Genomic DNA, 26,133 nt, shown 5'->3' with positions numbered 1-26,133 from the left:
TGCGCATAAAGCACATGAAATGCTCCGCATTCGCACTGCTTTCTAAACAACCGCAGTTTGAGTTTTGTCGTTTGTCGTTGCAGCTATTAAATTCCCATGCTTCCCCCTCGTTCCCTTTCCCTTCCTGCCTTCAGTATTACTGTGTGTGTGTATTATGCAAATTTCAAATTTTGTTGTTTGTCGCGTTACTCGTAAAAACTTTGCGCCGTCCGCACATTTTTCGGTTCGCTGGCGTTCCCAAAAATGTTCTCTGTTTGTGTGTATGGAATTCTATGTCAATGCATTAAGCTCTTAAATAATGGCAAATGGCTCTAGTTAAACTGCAAATAATGTTGAATTAAAACGCCTTGTTTGTGTTGATCAAATGAGCAGCCATATGCTTTGCTAATTTATTGATTTTCAATTGAGCGAGCTTGTCTTGTCTTTAAAAGGGGAAAAAGGGAATACAATTAACAAAATTTAATTGCGACAGCTAATGACTTTAGGACAACAGAGAGCAGTGGAAATACGCAAATGTGTAAGCCATAAATGATAACAAGCAACCGCATAAACCGCTTTACCTGCCATCCAGCCGGGCAGCAATCCCCAACGAAAAGCGAAACGAGTTGGAAGCCAACCACCAACCGGAGTAGCCACAACCCACAGCCACGTGGGCGCACGCACACACACTCGCACACCCGTAACATACACACACTCGTATCACTGTGCCATAAAACGTAGCGAACCCAACCCAACAAACGTCCGCAAATTGTCCAAAGCCGCTTATAAAGGTAAACGCTGGCCAAAACACTTTTTGGGCCAAAACTAACATACAAAGTGCTGCAGCATGCTAGCAGCAGTAGCAACAACAAGAACAACAACAAAAAAATACCCCACAAGTTGTGCACCAAAGTGAAAAAGTAGCACACGAAATTCATAAATATAAAAAACAGAAAACGCAAAAGTATAGAAAAAACAGTTGGGTCACGCCTCGACTAAAGGATACATACTCGAAAACTCATAGCCAAAAAGTAGGTGCCGAGACTTCTGCTGCTGTTGCTGCTGCTTCATTTCAATTATTATAATGATGACAATATTATGAAATGTCCGCAAACTTTACCTAAAACACACTCAAAGCGGCAGCTAATTAAAAGACCCAAAATCCGGCTGCTTTACAAATACTCCTGCCAAAAGTCCAAAGTCATGGGCAGCGACAACTAGACCGATGAAAGCACCTCCCCCCCAAAAATCGAGTCGAGTCGAAGAGCCTGCCGTGTTGTTGATAACCCAAACAGGTCCTCGAGCACACAAATCACATAAATTCCAATTGAGTGCATAGACGACGACGACGACGAGTTTGCCGGGCTGCCAAAAATAAATGTAAATTTACTATGCAGTTGGCTGGCTGCCCACACTTGGTCTGCTGTCCACAGTGCGTATGATTAATTTGCTTAATTTCATGTGTGAAAGCAAGCATACACATACATATTTGAATGCCTGTTTAAATACTCACTCTGTAGCTCATTTATAAAATTAGTAGAAACTACATCAATATACAATATACAAAAATAGCAGCAAAAACTTTTGAAGAGCTCAAGAAACTTTTACCAGAATATTTATTGTATGTTTAGCAGTTAGTGTAGATCGCATCTTTATTATTGCAACTAAATTGTTGTTAAAGCAGATAGATTGTACTTTATTATTCCTCCACATTAAACTGGGCTGCAAAACTTTGGCAGTTCCCCACGCTTCAGCACAACAGGCAGCAACAAATTAGAACAACATCTTCATATGCTGAGTGGCATCAACATCAACAGCAGCAGCATCGACAGCAGCTATTGAGTGTTTCTCACAAATTTTTGGCTGCTGTTGCTTTGCCAACAACTACTGGGGAGAGCTTCGAGTGTATCCTTTGTCTTTAAGTGGCATTTAACTTCAAGTGCCTCACGCTGGCGAAAACTTTTGCCAGTCAAATTTGTGAAATTAATGCGATTTGGCCTTGTGCTTTACCATCGAGTTATGTGCATTGTCGCATGCTTCATAGACTCGTCCTTTGATACACAACAAGAAGTCTAAGTACTATATAGTACTTCGACTATATATATTGACTGTTGGCGGTGTTGCGGTTGCCCCTTAAGTTAGTCAAAGTTTTGCAGATTTGCAGTTAGTCTGATTCAGCTAAGCATTGCTATGGGCGCCGAGCCAGAATCAATGCCAGACTTCAACATACAAAAATGTATGTGTATGCATATACACATATATGTGTGTGTGAGCCAACAAAAGCGCAGCTCATCCATTTTGGGTCGTTTATGCAGAACAAACTTATGTCATGCATGCATAAATATACAAGTATTTATAGTTAGATATTTATGCCAACCAGAAAAATGTGCCAGCAGCTCAAGGAAGGACGAAGGGAAAAGCGATAGGTCACCCACAAAGCGCTCACAACTGCGACCCTAAAGATTTATTGTGGTGATTTATTTGCCCTCTCTCTCTACTCTCTATTACTTATTTTTCCTGTGTAGATATAGAGTACATTGGTTTCGCTTTTGCTATGCGTGTCAGGGTCCAAGAGTCTCCTTTGGGCTCCGTCTTTCTGTCTGTCCATCAGTCTGGCATGCTCACAGCTTATTTATTTATTCATTTTCTAATTTATTGATGTTTGTCTGACCCAACAGACAGCTGAAACTGAAAACGTTTTGGCCCAATCGCCAGATGCTGCGCTGATTAGCCCTTGAGCTGTGGGAATGAGAATAAGAACGAGAAGAGGAGAAGAGCCGAAGAGAAAGTGCTCATAAAAGGCAAACTTAAATATAATCGAAGATGTTCCACAAATCACTTTTTTCTTTTGCTAGCAAATAAAATTCATTTTCTCTTCACTTTCTGTTGAGCTGGTTTTTATAGTTGATTTACTCGACTTTTTTCTTGTTGCTTTTTGACGAATTTATCTTTAATGCAGTTTGAAATAAATATTTCGAGGCGATTGAGTTTCCTGAACTTCCTTTGACTTTAGCTTTGACTTTGACTCTGGCTTCGGCTTTGCTTTGCTTTGCTTGTTTGTGTCTTGGCAGTGAAGCGCGAAATTTGAAAACAGCAAAAAGACGCGCAAAGCGGTGAAATTTGCTGTTGCTTTGGGCGCTAAGGGGCCTAGATCTCTTTCGCTTTCTTTCGCACTTTCTCTCTGCGGGGCTAAAAGAAATTGATGCTAAACAAAAGCTAATTACGCGCTCACACCTCTGCCTTTCGAAAGCGGTTGTCAAAGCCGCCAATGCCAGAAACGCCAACAGCAGGCAGGCAGGCAGCAGCAGCTTTTGCGATAATTAACCAACATGGCGTATACGTAATTTTTTGTTTGGTATTTTCACTGCCCGCGAGCTTCGACTTGACTTTAAGTCCATTTAAAGCCCATCGATTTAAAGATATTTCTAAAGTAAGTGAAATGTTTTCAGCTATTCAACGTAGACACAACTCACTCAGACGCACATCATTTTTTTTTTTTGTGTGTGCATCGCTGCTCCATTTTGTTGGCACTTGGTTGGGTTTTGTTTTCAACGCCAGCGCATTTTTCGCTTCATCTTTTTACTTTTTTTTTTGTGTGCGCGAGTATTTTTTATGCATTTGCATAAAGCGAAATGTATTTCCAGGCTGCTGACGCTGACTCTGACGCTGCGCAGTTTTTATTGCACAATTCCTTTTGGCTATTGCTGCCGCACACAGTTGCATTTTAATGAGGAGCGCCAGTTTTGTGGCATGAGGCTTAGTTGGACACCTGACACGTGTGCAGACTTCTTTCAATCAGTATCCGACTACGCTCCTCTCCTGCCTGCCTGCCTACCTAACTGTCTGAGAGGGTCTGCGTAGGTTGTTTGTCTGTTTATCTGTTTGTCTGTTTGTTGTGCCTGCGATTTGTTTGTTTATTTGTTGACTTTCTACGCCCGATTTCCCGTCATTATAATGTCCTGACTCTGGCTGAGGCCGGGCACTTGTTGCCCTCTTCCTGACTGCTGGCTGTCACTTAATTAAAACGTTGAAAAATCAACACAAGCTACGCTACGCTCACGCCTGCCTGCAATAGGAGAACTTCAAGCTTCAAGCGCCTCTTTATGGCTTCGACGAACTTTGGTGGGCGTGCTAAATAAATGGGGAATAGCAGAGGTCTGAAGTGCTGGCATCGTTTTTTTTTTCAAATACCAAGCTTCTGCTGCTGCTGCGCGTCTCGAGATTTTATCGCCAGCCTTTGGCTGATTGTGCCAATTATGGAACGAAATGCGCGAGTCGCCCTCAAGTGCTTTATGCACTTTCAAATCATAATAATAAATCCTAAAAGCGCTCTCGGCAATGGGCCAGCAAACTACAACAACGATGAACAACAACAACAATGGGGAACAACAATGCGAAGAGCAAGGAGGCGAAAAACCAAGTGCCATTTGCTTTTGCATGAACGAAATCATTTAAATTTATTGTGCGCTGCATTTCACGCCCTGCACTTTTAATCAGCCGGCACAATTTTCGGGCATTATCCAGCAAAAGTTTTCTCTTTACGCTATATTGAATTTCTATATATTCCGACACACTTAACCGACAAAACTTTTTGACGCCCCAAAAAAAACGTTGAAACTCGCTCTGAATAATGGCAGCCTCATTTTTTTTCCTTTTAGCTAATCGCTGAATTTAACATTAAACAAAAATTTCTATCTACTTCAGTGATTGATATTTGCTGTGCGATTTAATCGTGTTTACTACCGCATCAAAAGCTGATTAATTTTTTAAATATTTATGTTTTTATCGTAATTGCATTTAATCATAATTTATTAAGCCAAAGCTTAAAAAATGTTTGAGCTTAATTAATGCAGATTAAAATGTAATTTAATTTGCAATAATATTTGTTCAGTCCCCAACCCAAAGTCCAACTTCAACTCTTCTTTTCGCTGCAAGTTCAGCGATAACTATTATTGTATTGAGTTGCTTTTCAACGCATTTGGCGGTGTCAAACAGTTGACGTGATTGATTGATTGATTGATGGTGTCACTTAAATCGCCGTCTGCCACACACACATACACACACACACTCCAAATAATAACATTAAGCCTCAGTTTGCCACTTTCAAGTATGGGTATAAATAAATAAATCAAATAATAAAAAAAAAGAATGAATGTGATTGTATCAACAACGTAAAATAATTAAATCAACATGAATGATTTAACGCTACAAATGCAATACACAAAACTTTCATAGCACCCACTCGGATCACAACATTTCTACGCACACACACACTTCCCTCCACACACACACACACACACACATGTGAACCACAGTCGCTATAGGGCAACATTCGGTGTTGACAAGTGTTGACAGGCAAAACAAAATATAAAAATTGCGAATGAAATAATATAAAAATGTAGCACAAAGTAAAATTTAATTAAATAAAACAAGTGAACTGAAGAATGGGAGAATATGCGACTAAGAGATATGCTAACCTAAGGGCATGAACAGCAAATTAGAATTCTGAAATCTTAGAGAAAAACAACTCTTAGACTATGAAATTTTCCTTATTCAGATTTGCTTTTTTATATCAAGTTTCTAAACTTTTGTAGAGTATTATAACTATAAACTATAAATTGTTGAATTACAATTATTATTTTACATAATAAATCATATTTTCTTACACAAAAAATCTAAATAAATACATCCCAAGCACTGAAATATTATTTTGAAATTTTCATTAAACTAAAGTTAATAACATAAATAAATGCTCAAATTAAAAGTTTGTTTTGTGTGTCATTTCAAGTCAAGCCTAGCCGCCCATGGCAAAATATGCAAATTCTATGAATTGATATTCGCCAAAAAATACTATATACTATATATAGTATTTTCCATTACGAATATCTATGCATGCGATTGTTTTTATACCTCTAACCTAAAAATTTAGCAATCGAATTGAATAACAAACAGAAAACTGTCCGAAAATGTTTTTCATTTTATTTCCACATTTTTTGTGATTTCTTTTTTTTTTTTTTCAATAAATAACTGGGAATTGTCAAAAACAAGGCAGCGGATATTTGGTAGCCAACAAAAATGCATTTAACTGGTCAGCGGTACAATAAATGGGCGATGCAGCAGCGTATTGCGTATACGCCACCGTAACACACACACACACACGAGTGATGGAAATGGGTAAATGCAAAGAGCAAAAAAAAGCGAGAGAAAAGCCGCTACAAAAGGCAGCAACTTTAATCAATATTGAAGCAGTTTTTGAGGCCAATAAATCATTTCATAATCAATTTTGTCGCTGACATGTACCTCGCTCCCTTATGCACACATACATATACATATGTGAAGGGAGTCTGTCTGTGTGTGTGTGTGTGTGATAATGTATATGTGTGTGTGTGAGTGTGGCTTATAGCGATGCAAAAGGTCTGAGAATAAAAGAAGTGAGCGCGGCACATGGACAAACACAAAAACTTTGGCCACCTTGTGCGCCATGTGCGCTGTGTGTGAGTGCAATAAACAAACCACACACACACACACACACACACATACACATACACGTGCAGCGCAGTAACGCAGTGGTGTGTGCAACAACGTGAAGTGCAAAAAACAAGCAACGCCAAAATAATCAACAGATGTTGCAAACAACAACAAGCGGCAACACAGACTACCACGAAAAACTGCCTATCTCGCGTCTGTGTGTGTGCGAGTGTGTGTGTGTGTGTGTGTGTGAGTGTGCGTGTGTGTAAATGAAAAGCGGAAGTTGAAAGTTCAGCAAGACTGACAGCGTCAGGCCAGAGCGAGGTCGCCAGCGTCAACAATGACAGCAAGAGTAGCGCGGCCCCAAAAAGTATGCTACAAAAACATAACAGAGTGTTGCTGCTGTTGTTGTCGTTGTTGTTGTTGCTGCAATTGTTCTTGTAGTGGTTCAGAGTAGTTGTTGCTGTGCTGTGGCGCATTGTGCGAACTTCAAGCGGAAATTAAGTGTGACCTCTTCGCGTGGTTGTGAACAGCGAACAGCGAACAGAGAACGGCGAACGGCGAGCGAGAGAAAAACAACAAAAAAGTTGGCAATCCAACGTGCATATCAATGCTGCGACTACAACGGACATTCGCACACATATTTGCCCAAGTGCTGCTCTGACACTCCATTTGCAGTTGCAGCTGGCAAACAACAACAACAACAACATCGCCGATGCCTTCCCATCGGTGATTGTGTTTGCGTGTTGTGATGCGTTCAAAATTGTATTTGCCTAGCATTGTGGATGTGAGTGAGCAGAGTGTAGTTGTTGTAGCTTGTACTTCTAACTGTTGTTGTAGGATGTGGGGACCTGACCTGTGTGTGGACTGTGGCGCGGATGCAACGCCAATTGGCCTTTGGGGCACTTTGATTTTTTCATTGGATTTGATGAGTGCGTTTCGTTGCGTTCGCGTTTTTAGTTATCAAACATTTCCAGTTGGCTAAAAGCCAACGATACGATGCGAACTTCCATATACATATATAGTACTACTATCACATATATATTCACTGCGATATTGCATATTGGCAGCAATGTAATAAAGGCGCTCAATCGCAACCAATTGCTGCAGCCAGCCTCTAATCCAATTTGAAAATATGGCAACTGTTGATGGTGATTTAAGAGCAGCAAAATTTCCACAACTAAAAAAAAATATGAACGCATTTCTTTTCTATTTTCTTTTTGCTGCTGTTGTCATTCGCACTCCATCAGCTGCATGTCTTACTTTGCTTGCCACATAAGCAGCTTTTCGACTTGCCTCAGCGGCTTGCTTCATATTTCCCCGCATTAAGGACACTCATCTATCAGGCAAGCAGACTTAAGCTCGGGATTAAAACATTTCGCAAACATCAACAGCAACATCAACGACAGCAGCAACAGCGACAGCAACAGGGAATGGCAACAGCCACAGCAATAAAATTATCAGTTTCGCCTGGACAAAGGTCACACACACACTCAAACACACACTCACTCAGCTCTTAGTTGCAGGTGAAACTTGGTCGGAATAAAATACGGAAAATGCTATTACAGAACACAAAGTGCAATGATTAATCAGATTTATTTGTCAGTTTTATTTCGTGCTAAAAGTGTCAAAGAGAATATTTATAAAAGTTTATTAACACTAAGTACTTCGCCACACACACACACACACACCGACACACATCGAAAGAGACAAAGCGAGCGAGGGTGAGTGAGTGAGAGAGCAAGAGAGATGGCGCAGCACATTAGAAATGACCATAAAATACAAACAAAACAGTTGCCAAGAACAACAAACCAGGACGAACAAGCGCACAAGTTGAACGTCCTGCAAACGTTCCCAGAAGCAAACTTCAAGAGCAGTTCGAGATGTTGTGGAGGAGAGCAAAAAAAAAGAAAAAATATGAGAACGATGTGGGAAAAAGAAGAAAAAAAACTGGCACAGCACAAAATGCACAAAACGTACTTAGAATCGTCTTTAAGTTCAACATAAAGAACAAAAAAACAACAACTTGGCCAAAACATAAATCCCATCAACACAAACAAACGGTAAGTAACCGACACACACACATACACACATGGCCATAGCAACAGCTAGTAGCAGCATATTAAGACTGATTTTGGCCTAAAGCAGCCGCTGGGCAGCTGGCCAGCATATTTAGGCGAATATTTATGGCCAATGGCGACGACGACGTTGAATCCGACACTCGGCGCGACTTGTTGGCAGTTGCTGCGGATATGTGTATGAGTGTGTGTGTCGTGTGTGTGTGTGTGTGTGTGAGTGGGCGACAAACAAGCACAAACATGAGCAGTTTGAGCTGCTTTCAAACTTGCCAACTGTCTGCTGTTTATTGACAACGACAACAACAATAAGAAAAACCACGACAAAAAAAAACATGTAAGAAAGCTATAATCGAATGTGCTCGACACTAAGATACCAGCTATATATTTTCAATAAAAGTAAAACAGTGTGATACTGAAATATTTAATAAAAGCAAAAATGTCCCATACTATTCTTTCAATATACCCAATTAATAATGATATATTTGGTATAACGATATTGTACTTCATATAAAATATACATAGATTACACAATATACCATATTGTTAACCAAAGCAACTAAAGACAGTGAGGAATGATTTTTACAATATACCAATAAATATACCAAAAGGTATATTTGGTATATCAATATTGTACTACATTTAAAAAATACATAGATTACACAATATACCAGAATGTTAACCCAAGCAACTAAAGACGGAGAGGGAAGATTCTTATAATATACCAAATGAATATACAGAAAAATATGAAAATATACCGAAGGCTATATTTGGTATATCGATACAAAATATACCAGATTGTCAACCATAACAAGCAAAGACAGACAAACGAACATGACTATAATCGTCTTGGATGATCAAAAAGATATGTATGTATTACTTTATGCGGTCGGAAAGGACTGTCTGACTATTTCGCTGGAGCCATAATGCCCTTCTACCCTGTGGGTAATGGGTATAAAAACAAAGACAACAATCGTAACAAACCAAATAAACCGGCAAAAATGACACTGAGCGACCCAAAACGCCAGCGAAGCCTGTTACTGCCAAATAGGATCTACTTACAGCGGGAGTCTCGACCCCCAACTGAACAAAACAAAACAGAACAGAACTGAACTGGACCCGACAAGTGGCAGCAGCTCACATGTTATATAAGTGTGCCAAACACACACACACAGACAACACAAACACAGTGGAACCAAAAACAAAAATACATTTTAGATTATTAGAAAACTCCGAAACTGAATTCCAAGGGAATTGATGAGAACGAAATGGAGCTGAATGAGAAATGTGACAAAAAGCAATTGAAATAGGATTATTATTATATTGATATATCAATAAGAGAGAGACACACACATTTGAGATATGACAAAGTTGAGCAAGTTTTTGCAAATTACTTTAAACAACAACAAAAATAAATTAGCTTGAATTCTCAGGAAAAATTGTGAGGGCTGCAATTTAATAGATCATCTTTCAGCATATGAAATGGAACCAGTGTGGAGAGCAGACCCAAGTTGAACCTGCGCCTGTTTTTGTCAACCAGAATGGAATTTTTCGATTCGTTTCGTTTCATTTCGTTTTGGTTTCATTTTGGGTTTTGTCATTTTGACAAACGAAAACAACATTTGATATGCCAAACACATGTGGAGACGCCTGGGAACGTTTTGGCACACGCCCTCGCTTCAGTCTCCCTTTTGTGAACATTCTGCCGCCCGGCTGTCAGTTGTTTGCGGTTGCAATGGAATAACAAGAGCTGCTACTGCGACTGCGACGACGACACGACAACGTGGCGTATGAGTAACTTAATAAATTTGACAACAATGCCGCGCAAAGGCAAACAAAATGCATCTGGCAGCCGCCAGAGTTGTCACCGTTCTCGGGCAACTGCAATTCCCAACTATTATTGCCGTTGTCACTTCCATTGTCGTTCAGTCTGCTGCTGCTCCTGCTCCTGCTGCTGCTGTGCATTTTCAATTTGTTTTCGTGGCGCGGCCTGTAAACAAAATCCGCCGGAAAATACGTAACAAGCGACGCGTCTCGTCGCATCGCGTCGCTTACGAAAAAGCCAAATAGCCAAAAGAGTCCAAAGGAAATGCCATTTAGTCGCAACACGCATTTATTTCCCCACCAACCATTTTTCCTGGTGTCGTTTGGCTAAAGTTGACAAGCGTGTTAAGACCCCCCTCTTTTAACTCCTCTCCGATCTATGTGTGGCCATTTTATCAGTGTTTACAAATTGACCAATGTTTATTCAGTTGTTTGCTTGTTGTTGTTTGACTCTGCTGCTGCTGTTGCTGTTGCTGCTGCTTCACGCTGTGTTTTGTTATCAACCATTTTTTTAATAAATATGCAGAACTGACCACAAAACGCACTTTGGCTTATTGAAATTGCAACTGTATCCAAACACACGCATACACACACACTTACACTTACACACACAATGCACCAAATGCAAATTTACCCTCTGAACCGAACTGAGCCGTGCCAGTCGAACTCAGTCGAGTGCATTACGGCGAAATGCAGAGCCAAGTGCCACAGTGAACAGATGCATTTTTAGGCAATATCACTGTTGCGTAAACAAATTCTGAGAGCCTTTTTTAGAGTAGAGTATTAATATTAATAATGGATGCAGTCGAAGTGAGAGCTGATTTGATGCATCAAGGGTGCTTCATTTGAATCAGAAAAAAAGTGGTTATGGTATTTTACGAAATTTTTTTATTGAATGTGAAAATGTACAAGTCAATTTGAAGCGTAAGAAAACTTGGCATTGATTAAAGTGCAAAGGTATTAGTTTATAAATAAAATAATCTTGCTAATGAATGCTTCTTTGAAAATGGTTATTTACTGAGGCACATGGCCTCTTCAAAACGCAAAGTTAAATCGGAATAGGTTGTCCTTTATTGAAGATTAAAAACGGAATTGCGATGTTAACATAATGGCTCAGCATATGGTACATACGAGTGTCCTTACAGAGCACTGTCAATTAATTAATTAAATTAAACTCTGCGCATTTCTTTTTTGGAAAAAATCTTAATCGACGTAAAAAATCTGTTCTGAATTCTTTTTTTTAAGTATCTACTTTTTATAATTTACCATTTTTCAATTCGAAGCAACCAGCGGAAAACACTAAAAAATCGTCAGCAACTCTTTTAGAAATCGTCTATTCAGAATGCTCTTATGTTATCATCTACAATTTTTAATTTACTTTTATGAAATACAAAGAAACTAGCTTACAATACTTATAAAAAATTAACTTATAAATATATTTTTTATATGGGCATTTTAAACGTTAATTACATGTAATACCTACATATTTAATATAAAGTTTTTTTTATATATTCTTTATTTATTTACAATCTATCTATCAATCTAGATATGATAATATCTTAAGAAAAATATAAAGTGGCGAGCAAAATTATACCACGAGTTCAATACTCCAACTTGAAAGTCTGTATATTCTGTTCTAATTTTTGAATGCTTAAAATCTTAGTCTTCTTTTACTGGTGGGTTCATATGCTACGTACATCACAAAACATCGAAACTTAAATCTTCAATGTCTTCTGAAAAGTACTGAAAATAACTATATATAATCATTCAATACTCATATATTATTTTAATTTGCTAATTTAAATTTCAACAAAGAAAAGATGTTTTCAGCTCCCAAACAAAAAATGCGAGACTTAATTTCAAATTTATTTTGTTTTATTTAGAACTCAAATTCAAATCTCTCTTAGTAACACATATTTGCGGTTCAATAATGGAATCCAATTTGAATCCACCTAAACTAAGCTAATCAATTGAGGTTATCCAATAAATAAAACGAAGAGATCAATTTGCAAATGTTAAATATTGAATATGTTTTAGCTTTTGCAGTTTTAGATTTATTTAATTTCTATGAATTTCAATTAAATCAGCGTCGATTTCTATCTCAATAGCTACAACAGAGTATTTTATAAGCTCAGTGTTTATTTGAATCGAAAAAGTGGCAGCTACTTTTCACAGTCTTTTGTCATGGCAATTTGCAATTTTGGTTGATGCTAAATGAATGCTGCATTTGTTGTTTTTTTTTTGTGTATAAAAAGCTAAAATTGTTGGTTTCGTTTCAGGTGGATTTTCTTTTTGGGAGTTTTTGACCGAAAAACGTTGATTTGCATTTGCTGCTGCTGCTATTGCTGCTGGAAAAATTACAACTGGGGAAAAGCCGCTTAACATAAATTTCCATTGCAGTATCCACCTACAACAATTCGACTATATATCTTTCTCTATCTGTGTGTGTGTGTATGAGTGTATAACTAAACATTTACATTTCATTAAAACTAAAAACAACACACAAAAGCAGAGTGAGCACGACACGAAAACGAATGCGAAAAATGAAAACTAACCAAATACAGAGATAGAAACAGACGCAGACACAGTCAGATACCTGCAACTCGTAGTGGCATGTTAGCAGCATACTTTTGGTGCAGCTCACTCTCCCTTCCCCCCTCTCTTCTCCACTATCTGCTGCTTTCGCTGGCAAACTACAAGTTTGTCGTGCTGTTGTCGTCAGCTCGTCTCAGCTCGCGTCCTCTGCAAGGTGAGTGCCACTCGAGAAGCTGCTGCCTAGCTCTGAGCTGTGAACTCTCTATCTCTCTGCGTGTATGTGTGTGTGTGAGTGTGTGTGTGTGCATCATATCGCTTTTTAAAACACACATACTTAAACTCGACGTTTTGCACTCAACGAGCTTTTACACAGCGGCAACAAAGTGCAACAACAACAATGCTGCTGCCACTCTCATCTCTGTCTCCATCTCAGTCTCCGTCTCAGTTTGTGTTTTATTTTCATACGCAAAAAGTTGGCCAGCTTGGAATGTGGTTCATTTGGGCCACTCGCGCGCTAGAGCTCTGAGCACTGAGCGCTGAGAGTAGCGAAATAAATAGTATATTTTGCCCGAGTGCCACTCATGGAAATTGCACAAAAAACAACAACAGCTAGCTAGACCCGGACATGCGGCGGATACGTATTCTCTGACTCTTGCTCTTGCCTATGCCGAGTGCCTGTCAAATATGAATTGGCCGTTGCCGTTGCCGTTGCGCATGGGGCACTTACAGCATAATAACAAGAAGTAACTGTGCCCATTTACATGCAACTGCAACTGCAACAACATTTGTTCCCTGGCTGACCCAATTGGTGCCTTTTGTTTCCCAGACACCGAGAGTTGGGCCAAAATGCCGCCTAATTATGGCGCATGTTTAGCAGCTCTATTCAATTAGATGTAATGCACGTACGGAGCGGTACAGTGAGGTACATTGCCATAACTTAAATCTCAGCAATCAGTGCTGCAAAATGTGCTGCTGCTGGCTAACATTTCATACTAAGCAACGTGCCACACACATTTGTTACCTGCCTCCAGTCCATGCTTGCCTCCGCTTCAACGTTTAATTAAAAAAACTAAAGCAGCTGCAACAGCAAACCACTCTCTCTCTCTCTCTCTCTTTCTCTGCTACGTTTGCTGTTTACACTTTCTGCTTTGCACTTTGCACAGCTCACACACAGTTAGCACTTTTCAATTTCCAATTGTGCAGCATAAACTCAATTTGTATTTTTCCAACATTTTGCCACAATTCCTTTTGTATTTATTGGGCGGGCACACTGCAGTCGTTAAGAATTTTTACTAGCTGTCAGCATTTTTTTTCTGTTGCACTTAACAAGCCACCCAAATATATGTAAAACAAAAAAACTTCGGGAACGCGCATTTAGAATACACTTTATTTTAGACTTTCGAGTTGAAATTAAATTATAAAATACATAAATAAAATATATAAATAATTCTATGTTTGACGAAATATTAGACATAACTTTTCATATTAACAAAGTGTGTTGTGTTTGAAGAAGTTGAAAAATATAACTAGAAAGCTATGACTGTGAGATACACGCTACGTATTTTCAATAAAAGGAAAATTGTCTCGTTTTATACTTTGAATATAAAAACAAATCTTACTGAAAAAAATACATAAATATGCCGAAAGCTATATTTGGTATATTGATATACTACCACATTTAAAATACACCATATAGTACAAAATATACCAACGCAGCTACCGAATGCAGCAGCGGCTTTTTGCCATATACAATTAGATCTTTAATAACATCTAAAATTTTTATCTGATCACATTTAAATTTGCGGGAATCATAAAAAAATATATAGTTAAGATATATTACGTAGCATGTAATTAGTTTCTGGCATACAAAATTTATAATTTAAATAGTTAAAAAGCAAGATTGATCAAAAAAGTGTTAAGTCCAACACATTTTATTGAAGTTTTCTATAAATATTCTTTTAGTTTCTATAAATCTGTGTAATTTGCTTAACATAATTAATTACTTTCTGCACCATTTTGTAATACTCCCAAAATATCTCTTCCAATTTCTTAACATTATTTTAAAGCTACGAAATATTTGCCTAAATATTGTAAACATTATTAAAATTAAATATAAAATTTAAAAACTCTGGAGCATATGTTAGAATATGGAAAAGGCAAATTTGCGCAAATTGAATATGCAATAATTGGCTCGTTATGCGTTAATTGCAGTGCGAGCTCATTATGCTGTCTATCTTGGGCTGCTGCCCAAGCTGATGATGCACTGCTAATGACTCCTCTTCAGAGAGAGCGAAAGCAAAAGAGTGAGAAAGAGTTAAGTGAAAAGTGCCAAGGCGCTGGCACTTAGCAGCCAATAAATTGTAATTCGACACTAGCAACAGCAAAAGGAGCTGTTGAGCCAAGACACACACGCACACACACACATACTCGCATACGCACACACATTCTTTTCCATTTCGCTTGTGAAATGGAAAATTAATTTTCAAACGATTTCAGTTGCTGCTTTTCCCTGTCGCTGCAGCTGCGCCAGCAAAGTTGTCGCGCGTCTTGAATCCTTTCTTGAACATTGCGCCTGTGTGTTAAGTGTCACATTCGCATGTCCCTTACCCTCTTGACTCCCCACTCCCCATCCCTCTTGCCACCCTCTCAAAACACTCTCAGTTTCTGTGCACAATTTTTATATTAGTTTCATTTATTTTGCTTTATTTTGTCCACGCCCACGTTGCCAGCATACAAGTGGCAAATAAATTCATTAGTGGCACAAATTAGTTGCATGCAACCGGCAGCCGAGACCAGCATCGAGCTGTAGCTGCAACTCTCAAGCCAAGCCAAGCCAAGCCAAGGCAAAGGACACTAAAGTGCTTTCAATTTCAATTAAATTTGCTACTCGCTGCAGTTGCACACACAATTCTGCTGTTCGCTGTTCACTGTTCGCCTGCTGGCCTGCACTTTGCCACACCCACGTCTCAGATCCGCATGACCTCAGCACACTCCACCACACACTTCACTCCCCTCACTTGCCTCGTCCACAGAGTGCGTGCTGACTCAGGGGCACACTTAAAGCTCGTTTAAGCGCTCGTTTCGTTTCATCTGCTGCTGCTTCTGCTTCTGCTTCTCTGGCTGCTTGGCCAACCCGTTTAGCCCCGATGCGAGCGCGGCGTGCTGATTATGTAATCAAAGTATTTGCCAGCTAATTTATCGCCGCCAGCCTTTGACCGAGCATACGCTGCGTATGCGCAACATTAAACAGCTTAACAGTGACGTCACACACACAAACACACACACTCACAAGCAAAAGCGAACAGACGATAGACGATAGACGCTTGCAAGACTGATAGATTGGGGCAATGTATAAAATCGATGGGTGAAACATATGCAAACCGAAACGAATTGCTGCCAAAGATAAAGCTGAATATTTAGCTTAACCCAAAACGCAGCCGTTACTCATTTTGTGGCGAAACTTGAAGCCTCAAGAAATAATATATGTATGTATGTGCGCGTGGCAACGTGAGGCGAGACATGAGACGAGACGTGAGACGAGACGTGAGACAAGGCGGAGCAAATTGCCGCACATTTGTCGCGCACAAGCCACATTGCTGGGATACTCGACGCTCGAGTTTTTTTTGCCCCAAAGTCATCTATCAGGCGAACAGACACATCGCATCGCATCGCAGCATCGTAAAGAGATGCGAGAGAGACAACAACGAAGCGAAACAGGCAACAATCAGCAAGGAAATTACAAACATGTGTACACATTCATATGTGTATGTTATGTGTTTCTATGTCGCATCTCTCTCTCTCTCTCTCTCTCTCTCTCTCTCTCGAGCGACGTCTCAACTCTCGACTCCCAGCTCATTTGTCAATACACACGTAGCGTTGCTTCCTTTCCGCTTCGTTTTATCCCCAGCGTTAAGTATGCGCTCTGTGATCCCCAGGCAAAAGCCCACAAATGCCTCGCATTTGTAGCCGCATGAAAGAAAGCACAAGGAGCCAAAGGTTGGGGAGTGGGGGAAGCACACGTATGATGATGTGGATGGAGGCAGCAGCAGGTTGCCGCTTTTAAGTGTACTTTAAATATCACTTAACGCATTTAACGTTGATTTCGCAGCCTTGACATTTTATCTCCTTATGCCATATTTGTTTTGCATATTTATTGGGAGCGTATTGCGTGCCGCTTAAAGCGCTTTGAAGACGCTCCTCTGTGTATGTATGTGTGTGTGTGTGAGTGTGTGGGTATGCGATGTGCTTGCCATTAGTAAACTGATATTAAATTCAATTCAATTTTGACTAAACACAAAATGATGTCATGCATATGCGAAGAAATTAAATTTCGCATTTTAATGAGCCATCATCAAAAAAAGCAAAAATATATAAACATAAATGGGAATCCAACCCACAGGAAGTACATCAAAGTGAAGCGAATGTCTCTTACGACTTATAAATACCCTCGATTAACTAGAAATGATTTTTAGTATTCAATTTGATCTCTTAAAAAATACTTAAGTATTTCACGCATTTGAAATGAAGCACTCAATCAGCTGCATAACTCATACGCCCCACTGGCTCCACTGGGTATGTGAAGCATAAGAAAAAAGAGAGATTGAAAAGCAAAGCTAACAAAGCCCCCAAATGCTTAAAGTTAATTTAAATTTAATTAGGATTTTTTTCGACATTGTTTTTAGGCACCACAGAGAGAGAGAGAGAGTGAAAGGGGAGAGAGAAGCGCGCCAGCGGAAGCTTCCAGCTCCCAGTGGACCAACTGTAAATGAAAATTGACGCAACGCAAGTTTATTAAAATGCGATTTGCATAAGGATGTGACACAGAAGCCGACTGCCGACTGCTGACTGCCGACGACTGCCGCAAAAGTCAAATGTAAGGCAAGAGCACAATCAAAGCACACACAAGCACAGAGCCAATGAATTTTAAATATTTTCACAGCTCACAGACAACGCCCCAAAATGAGGGACACGAATCAGACTGCAAACTGAACAGAAACTGACTGAAAACACCCAGACACACACATTTGACACGGACAAACAGACGGACAATGACACACACAAAAAAAAACAAAAGCAAACAGAGGAAAACAGAGGAAAAAACAACAAAAGTCGGAAAAGCCAACCGAGCGCATTAATTTTCGCTTTTTCGCCTTTCACACGCATTTGATTTGCGTTCAAAACTCAATTAAAAGTAGCCAAGGTTCTGACCAGAGAACGAACCTTTGCCCTGACAGTTCTTTATTTCTCACACAATTGTTGAATATAAAACTGTTTACCTGGTCATTAAGTTGATAATGGCGTCAATAGACGCAGTCGAAGAAGCCAACCCCGAGCAAGAAGCAGTAGAAGGCTAATGAAAAAAGTTGCGTCAGGCGGCGGCAGCAAAAAAAAGGAAATGAAAACAATTCGTTCGTCCGAACTGTGTGTGTTGATATAATACAGAAATGTGGGTAATATTTTATGCAAGAGCCCAGAGTGTGTCTATGCTTAGTCTTTCTGTCTCGTCGAAATGGGCAACTTGAGTGAAAGGACAGCGCTCTTAGCTCTTAGCGCTTAACTGTTAGCTGACAATAAGTTGAGCCAAAACAAAGGCAAAGTTATCTTCCTTAGTTCATTTTAATTGGAAATTCAACAGATTTTTATACTTTGCGACAATGCAAACGAACTTTAGATACTCTTGCATTATTTTGATTGTAATGTGATTGAAAAAAGTCAGTCACAGACACAATATTGTAAATTGTAAATTGAAATCGATATTATCTTTTTACAAATTTCACATAATTAATTGATTATCTCTTAACGATAGAGTTTTAAATTTAAGTTATATCACATTTTTCCCTGCCTTCATCAAAGCATAAATTACTCATTTGACTCGTTGCAGACTTTGTTACAAAGTTATGTGAAATAAATCTTGACCAAATTGTTATGGCCTCGCTCACCGTTTGAAGTGCAACAAAAATGAAATTACAATAAAAATGCGCATCACACTCACACAAACGGCGGCAGCAATCAATGCAACGCTGTGGCACTTTTAATTGCTTTGCATAGTTATAGATTGATATACTAGCGAGTGAAAGCTTTAGCCTTATTGCACACGCTTCGCAGAATTGCAATCGCAATCGCCATTGCCAGTTGCCAGTTGTCGTTGCTATCGCATTTAGTGGGCAACGTTGCAGCAACAATTGATGCCGCTTGGTCGTCAGTTTCCTGCCACAACAATGATGTGGCATTGTCTCCTCCTTCGCCTCTCAATGCAGTCTGCAGTCTGCTGTCTGCCGTCTTCTGTCGTCCAGCAAAGCAGCTCTTCAATTGCACAACGGAAACTGTGCTTCAATGGTGCAATAAAAACAGAATTCACCAACCAGGAAGGCAGCTCAAATTGAAGTTGACCGCCTGACATTAGAGCCATGCGAGCAATTGTCTGCCACACAGAGAAACACACACACACAATCACACAATCACACTTGAACAGTAGTGAATATGCATTGAGCGCTTTTAATAAATAAAATAAAACTTAAATTGAAAATTGTTGTCATCGTAAATTGATAATAATTAATTTTAATTGCATGCAATGCATGCACAGTTGTCCTCGTTGTTGTTGTTGTTGATGTTGTTGGTATTATGGCCATTTGCAAATTGCATGTGAAAGGCATGTGCATTGAGTAGCATCAGTAGCTGGCTAAAAAAAAAACAACAAAAAGAAGAAGGCTTCCCTCTCTCTCTTATTCCTTGCCACATCACGCATACGCCGCATTGTCAGCGCACATAAAAAAGCCATTAAGCAAACAACATTAAAATTAACTTAAATATTGCACAAAAATAGCTGCAAAGCAAAATGCATTTGGCATATTTGCTTAATCGCATTTTCCCTTTCTATCATTCATGTTTGTTTTCCATTTTTAATTTCATTTGGTTTTCCATTTCATTTCAGCTCAGTTTCCAGTTTTTAGTTTTAGTTTGAGTTTTGGTAATTGCCAAAAAATTATTACTATTATTATTATATGTGGCAGTGACATCGACATCGACATCAATGAAATGCATACATAAATTAATTACAATTTGAATTAATTTTTGATATTGCAATTCTTTTTCGCACGCACAGCTTCAATTACAAACACATATATTTTGTTTATTTATCTCGATGCTTGTTTAGATAAATATTTGCTAATGTGCAAAATTAATTGGAATTGTTTGTTGTTGCAAATACGAAATTTCGGTTATTTGATAAGCCAAAAGCAAACTATGAGATTCGAAGCAAATAGCAACATAAAAAGCATTCGATTGAACGACCTTACAACGAAGCAAAGCATGAAATAGATTCATTAGTTTGAAAACTTATATATGAATATATAATTTATACTTTTGATAAAGTTTAGTTGTTAATCAATTATTGATCTGTGCCATTAATAATTTATCCAAGTTAATTATGATTTTAAAAATTTTACTTTTACTTAGTTGTGAATCAATTATTGATCTGTTTCATTAATAATTTATCCAAGTTAATTATGATTTTATGTATATTACTTTTGATGAAGATAGAGAGAAAAATCAATCAAATATTGAAGTGTTTAATTATAAATTTACTTCCCGTAATTATGATTGATTGTTTCAACTGTTAACTAATCCACTCTCTGCAAGTGCATAAAAAGTAAAGAGTATAAATGGATATCTAAAATTAACCTGGCTATATTTGCACCTACAAATTAAAATTTCAATTAAATTGCTGTGGCGCATTGATAAACATCCAGCCATCTATCTTTCTATCCATCTATCTTTCTGGTCGACTGGCAAATTGTTTTGTTTGTCAGCCGTAATTATGCATGCTGTGTGCATCTTACAGATACTTTTGCATCTGTCGGACGTCGACGACGATTGTCAATGCATAAGTAAACTAATCATTTGCATTAATAATTCAATTTCAAAGTGTTTCGACTGATTCTTCTTTGGCTTATGACCAGTAATTAATGCTAGCTTCTTTTAGGAGGCAAAGTCTCATCTCAGGAAAAATGTCGAAATAATTACAAATGCATTTTTGGGTCGTGATCAAAAAGGCAAATTTGTTTATGCGTGTGCAATTTGCCAGGCTAAGCAAAATATTTAGCAAATATTTGATAAATTGCTTGAAGCATTTTGTGCGTTTGTGCATCAATTGGCAGGCAACAATGGCAACAGGATTACACACAATATTTTGTGTGCCATCTGTCAGGTGAAACTTGTGTTGTGAATTCTCTCTCTCTTTCTCTCTCTCACACACCTGCAATTTATTGTGTCGTTTTATTTTCTTCAGGAATGTTGTGCATAAATACAACAAACAAAAGGCATTTAATTCAATAACAGTAAATAATAAATACCTCATGAAACAATAATAGTAGAAAACAAAATTCTTGGGTCAGCATTGCCAAATTTCATTTGATTATCAACTAAATCACGTTTGGTATTTCCTTTATCAATAACTCTTATTATTCATGCGAGAGTGTGTGTGAAGCACACACACACACACACATAAACATTCACAATCCGAACTTTATTCGTTCACTTACCGGAGTAGAAATAAAAGTTTTTGTGGTGAATTCACGTTCGGGACTTCACTTCGAATTAGTTTTGTCGCACTTTTGAAGCCACGTTTGCAAAAGTCTTTTCATTCGGCCAGCCACCAGGCTCAATAAATTAGCAGAAGCGTCAGGCACAAATCCAGTGACAATGACTTTTAGTTCTCCGCACACACCGAAACACACACACACGCACGCACAGAGCAGAGGAAGCGGAAATGTGGCAGCGTATTAAAAACTCATTAAGCGACCAAAGCCAGCTCCAAACACACTCGTGAGTGTGGCCGTGTGAATGTGAGTGAGTGTATGAGTATATTTTTTTGTTTTTAATTTATGCAAATATCGACCGAGTCACACACACAAACAAACACACACACTCACTGCTTGAGAAGCTGCCAAAAAGTATGCTATGCCTTTTTTTTCTGTTGGCCAACGAAAGTAAATCGAATGTCAACCGCACTCACACACACATGCACACACACACGCATAGAACGGCTCGTGAGTGGCGTGAGTCTGTTGTTGTGTCGTGAGTTGGGGCAGCAGCACGTGCGATACGTGACCTATGCCAAAGCGGCCAAAACTTTGCTTTGAAGCTGCCAAAGCGACTTCTCCTGGCTGGAGTAAGCGATTCCGATTACGTATACGTACGTAAGGAAGAACAAGTCACTGACGAGAGACGAGTGTACACATAGACTCACACACATACACACACACTCACGTGTCGACCAAATCCGCTTAAGACAAACTGACGACTGATTCTGTGCCACGCAACGCGGTGCCGCAAGTTGGGGCAACTTGGCCCCAAATTGGCGTCGGCAACGACGACGACGACGACGTCAGCGTCAGCTTCACAGTCAGCGTCGTCAGCATAGCCTGAGCTTCAGTTTCAGCTTTTAGCTACAGCTACAGCTACAGCTGCTCGGCTCGGCTACAATGGCTTTAGCCTGTCGGCAAACTGGCAACAAAAGCAACCCAAAAAACAGGCAACAAACGGAAGGGGCCACAGCACCCGGACCTGCGACACTGTCAAAGAGCGTGAGACATCTAAGAGAGAACATGCAAGAGAAAGCACTTTGAAAAGAGAGCGTGTTTCATTGCCAAAGCGTTTCAGCGTGTGCGGCATGTGGCATGTGCGGCGTGTGGCGCAACTGGTTAGTCAGCCGCATGGAAACCAAAATGTGTGGCATTGGAAGTTTTACGATTTGCCTCGCTCACTCTCTCTCTACTATATCTCTCTCGCTGTCTGTGTGTTGCACTTGCCTCACTGCTGCTGCACTCTCTCCTCGCTGCTGGTCACTAGCTTGCCGGCAACTGACGTCTGTTTTGTTTGCCCAATTAAATGCCACATATGTCATGGACTCCCATGGACCCAGCGAACTGCCAGTTGCCATTCCTGCCCCGTTGCCCCTTCCGCTGCTGCTGCTGCTGCTGCCCCAATCCCCCAGCGAGTATGCAGTTTTTTAATTAATCATTAATAGGAGCCACGCTCGGCTGGCAACCAAAGCAACCAAGAAGAAGCCAGCGCCAAAGCAGATAAGCTGCTGCTCCCCCAACAGAATGCCAAATTACGACGATATTCTCGTTCTCGTTGTCGTTGCCTTTGATATGCCCCAACTCCGTGCCACAACTCCAGCAGCGCCTCCAACTCCAACCACAGCTTTAGCTGCAGCTGCAGCCGCAATTAGCGAGCGGCAACATTGCAACTGTTGCATCGTCGATGCAAAGTCCCCAAGCACGTCTCGTGCACTGCAACTGAGCCTATTTCGCTCGCTGTGTGTGTGTTTGGCGACACATGAAACCACGCTGAAAACTAAAAAAAAAAACAGACACTAAAATGAAAGCCACAGTCGAGCGTCATCGACTTCGAGATACCCGCTACGCATTTGCAATAAAACCGTATTCTAAAAATATTCTAAATAAATATATCGCAAAACTACTGAAATATACAGAAAGTTATATTTGGTATATCGATATAACACCTCATTCAAATATATCAAAGCGTTCAAAATATACCTTACACTCCCAAAATACGTACACTCGTTTGCAATATAACCATATACTGAAAATATACAAAATTAATATACCGGAAAATACTAAATACCAAATGAAAAATATGCCACATAGTACAAAATATACCAGATTGCCCAGTACTATAGTCGAGTATACTCGCTAAGCAATTCCATTATAACCATATACTAAAAATATACCAAATTTATATATCGCAACAAATAATTTGGTATATTGATATATATATATTGCATTCAAAATATAGCTAAGAGTTAAAAAATGTACCAGATTGTCCAACACTACATTTAAAATATACGAAAGCGTACAAAATATACCAAATTGTCAGCCAAAGCAGCTACGACCCGATTGCAATAGGCTTTTCTTGCCATACAAAAGAATTTGTTAAATACCTTCCACTATTTTTATCCGATCGAAACTAAATTTTCGGGAAGCATAAATACTGCAGTTATTATTGTATGTACCAAAGCATAAGATTGTAGCCGCAGAATGACGTTTTCTATTTGCGGGAAGTAGGAAAGGATAAATGTTGATGCTAACTTGATAATAACAAATGTTGTCAAAAAAAATTATATCGCAATCTCCTATAGTCTCTAAAATTTAGGTGTTCATACGAACGGACAGAGAGACTGAAGGACAGACAGACGAGACTACTATATGTATATCGTCTCAGCGGTTAATGCGGATTAAAAATAAATATAATTTTTATAGTCGGAGCTGCATTCTTCTGCCTGTTACATACATTTCCAGCAGGCACAGAGTTACAATACCCTTCTATCCTACGGGTAGCGGGTATAAGCATTGACAGCATTTGACATTGTGAAACAACGACAAGTGAATACACTGCAGCAGATAAGAAAGTTGCTTTTAGTACTCAACTTTTTGTAGTCTATAAAAGGGAAATACACTGTTGCACCCTACACTTTGCCAGCTGCAAGCTACAACTGCGAGTCTCTTTGGCTGCTCGCCGCCCTAAGTCAACAATTGACCCGCGGGTCGTCTGCCACCGCAGCTCGATTTACATTCGTGCCTCCCTCAGCTCAGTTGTTGTGTATGTGGCTGCAAATACAATTTGCTTCAGTCGGTCGAACATATTCTGGATTTCGCATAATTTTATTGGCTGCGCTGAACTTCGACGACGACAGCAAACAGAATCAACAGTTACCCAGTTGCAGTCGCTGACGCTGTCGCTGTCGCAGTTTGTCCCTGGCGACTCTCCCCAATGCATTTTTGTAGGCGCTGAGTGCAACAGCGGCCATATGTCAGAGTCATAGACAGAAGCAGCAACAGCAACAGCAGCAGCAGCAACTACAGAGCCAGAGAGTGTGATCCCTTTACCGAGAGCACTTATGTTTTGCATATGCAATCGCGCACATAATCAACGACTGCGACCCCGGATTGGGAAATCGAGAGGTCTCCGTTGGTTTGGCGAGCTGCGAGTTGCATATGGCAAAAATGCTAATTAGGCGTAATTCGCATAAAATTCGCAAACATTTCGCTGTCATTGGCAGCGCCAAGAGTCATGGATTCAACTCAGCTATAGTATTCCATTTTTTGTTGGAGGGGCTTTTTGATTTACGAGCCATGCCGCCTATCAGCAGCACATCAACACAGCGCCAATCGTCAGCTCATCCGTCATCGAAGACCACACCCGGAGTTGAAAGCTGAGCTGCGAATGTATTCCCTCCAATCACATTCCCCAGCAATCGCAGCAGCAGCAGACTGATGAATTATTAAATGTATGCTGTAAGCTGACGTGATTCTGATACTTTGGTGGATTTGTTTTGCTTTGCTTTTCACAAACACAAACATAATCAGCTCATCTGCGTTGACATGTGTATTTGACCAGCAAAACGCTTTAAGCGAAAGCAAATTGAAAGACTTATCCTTGACCTTGTCTCTGGGTAAACAGAAAAAAAAAGAGAATGCAAGACAAAGCGGAATAGCAAGAGACAAGGACTTGTCAAAGTTGTTGCAACTGAGCAACTTGTTATGTTAATTAAATAGTTAGGATGATGATCAAACTATGCCGCGCCAGCAGCAAGCAACAAGCTCCAGAGAGAAGCATTACTCAATTGAGTTTTGCATAGTTTTGTGTTTCGCCAGCAGCTGCGACTAACGATGCGTAGCAGACCAAGGAAATGCCATGGAATGGGGCAACAACATTCACTTTGCCCAAGTACTTAGCAAGCTTAGCAGCGAGGAGAGTGGAGAGGGGGGAAGCGCACAACTATTGTCAACAAGGCGTACTTTGTGTTTGGTCGCCGAGGCCGAAAATACCGCTGCTGCTGATGCTGATGCTGCTGCTGTTGCTGTTGGTGCTGCTGCCATTGTCATTTCCTGTACGCTGAAAGGATTTCAATGTCACACGGCGGCTGTTTAGCTGTTTCGGCTGCTAACTTCAGTCTCTCCTCACGGCCAGTCCATTACATTAACCCACGAGAGCGCATCAAGTTTCGGCGACCACAAAAACGTCACAATGAAAATTCATGGAAATTTCTCCATCAGTCGCGCGTTCGTTCGCTCGCTCGCTCGATTTGCCATCTTTGTCTGATTTTTGGGCGAATGCCTTGGCTCTTAGCCACTTTTGTGGTCAATTAACGGGACGCTTTTTGCAGGCCTCAAGTTTGCTTTTGTGTAATGAATTTAAATGACCCATTGCGTTGCTATCTCTCTTC

At 39.8% G+C, this 26,133-nt stretch overlaps 1 long non-coding RNA gene across 1 annotated transcript in view; it reads right to left on the bottom strand.

Annotated features, from left to right (window-relative positions):
• LOC132791140 (uncharacterized) overlaps positions 1-22,219 on the bottom strand; it is a 119,825-nt gene extending 97,606 nt beyond the window's left edge. The window contains exon 1 of the long non-coding RNA XR_009632873.1: positions 21,422-22,219. This is a non-coding gene — a long non-coding RNA (uncharacterized LOC132791140). The remainder of the gene's footprint in view (positions 1-21,421) is intronic.
• Between the last annotated feature and the right edge of the window lie 3,914 nt (positions 22,220-26,133).

Source organism: Drosophila nasuta, chromosome 3, assembly GCF_023558535.2.
Source record: "Drosophila nasuta strain 15112-1781.00 chromosome 3, ASM2355853v1, whole genome shotgun sequence".
Lineage (NCBI taxonomy): Eukaryota > Metazoa > Arthropoda > Insecta > Diptera > Drosophilidae > Drosophila > Drosophila nasuta.
This window is presented reverse-complemented; position numbering and strand designations above follow the sequence as displayed.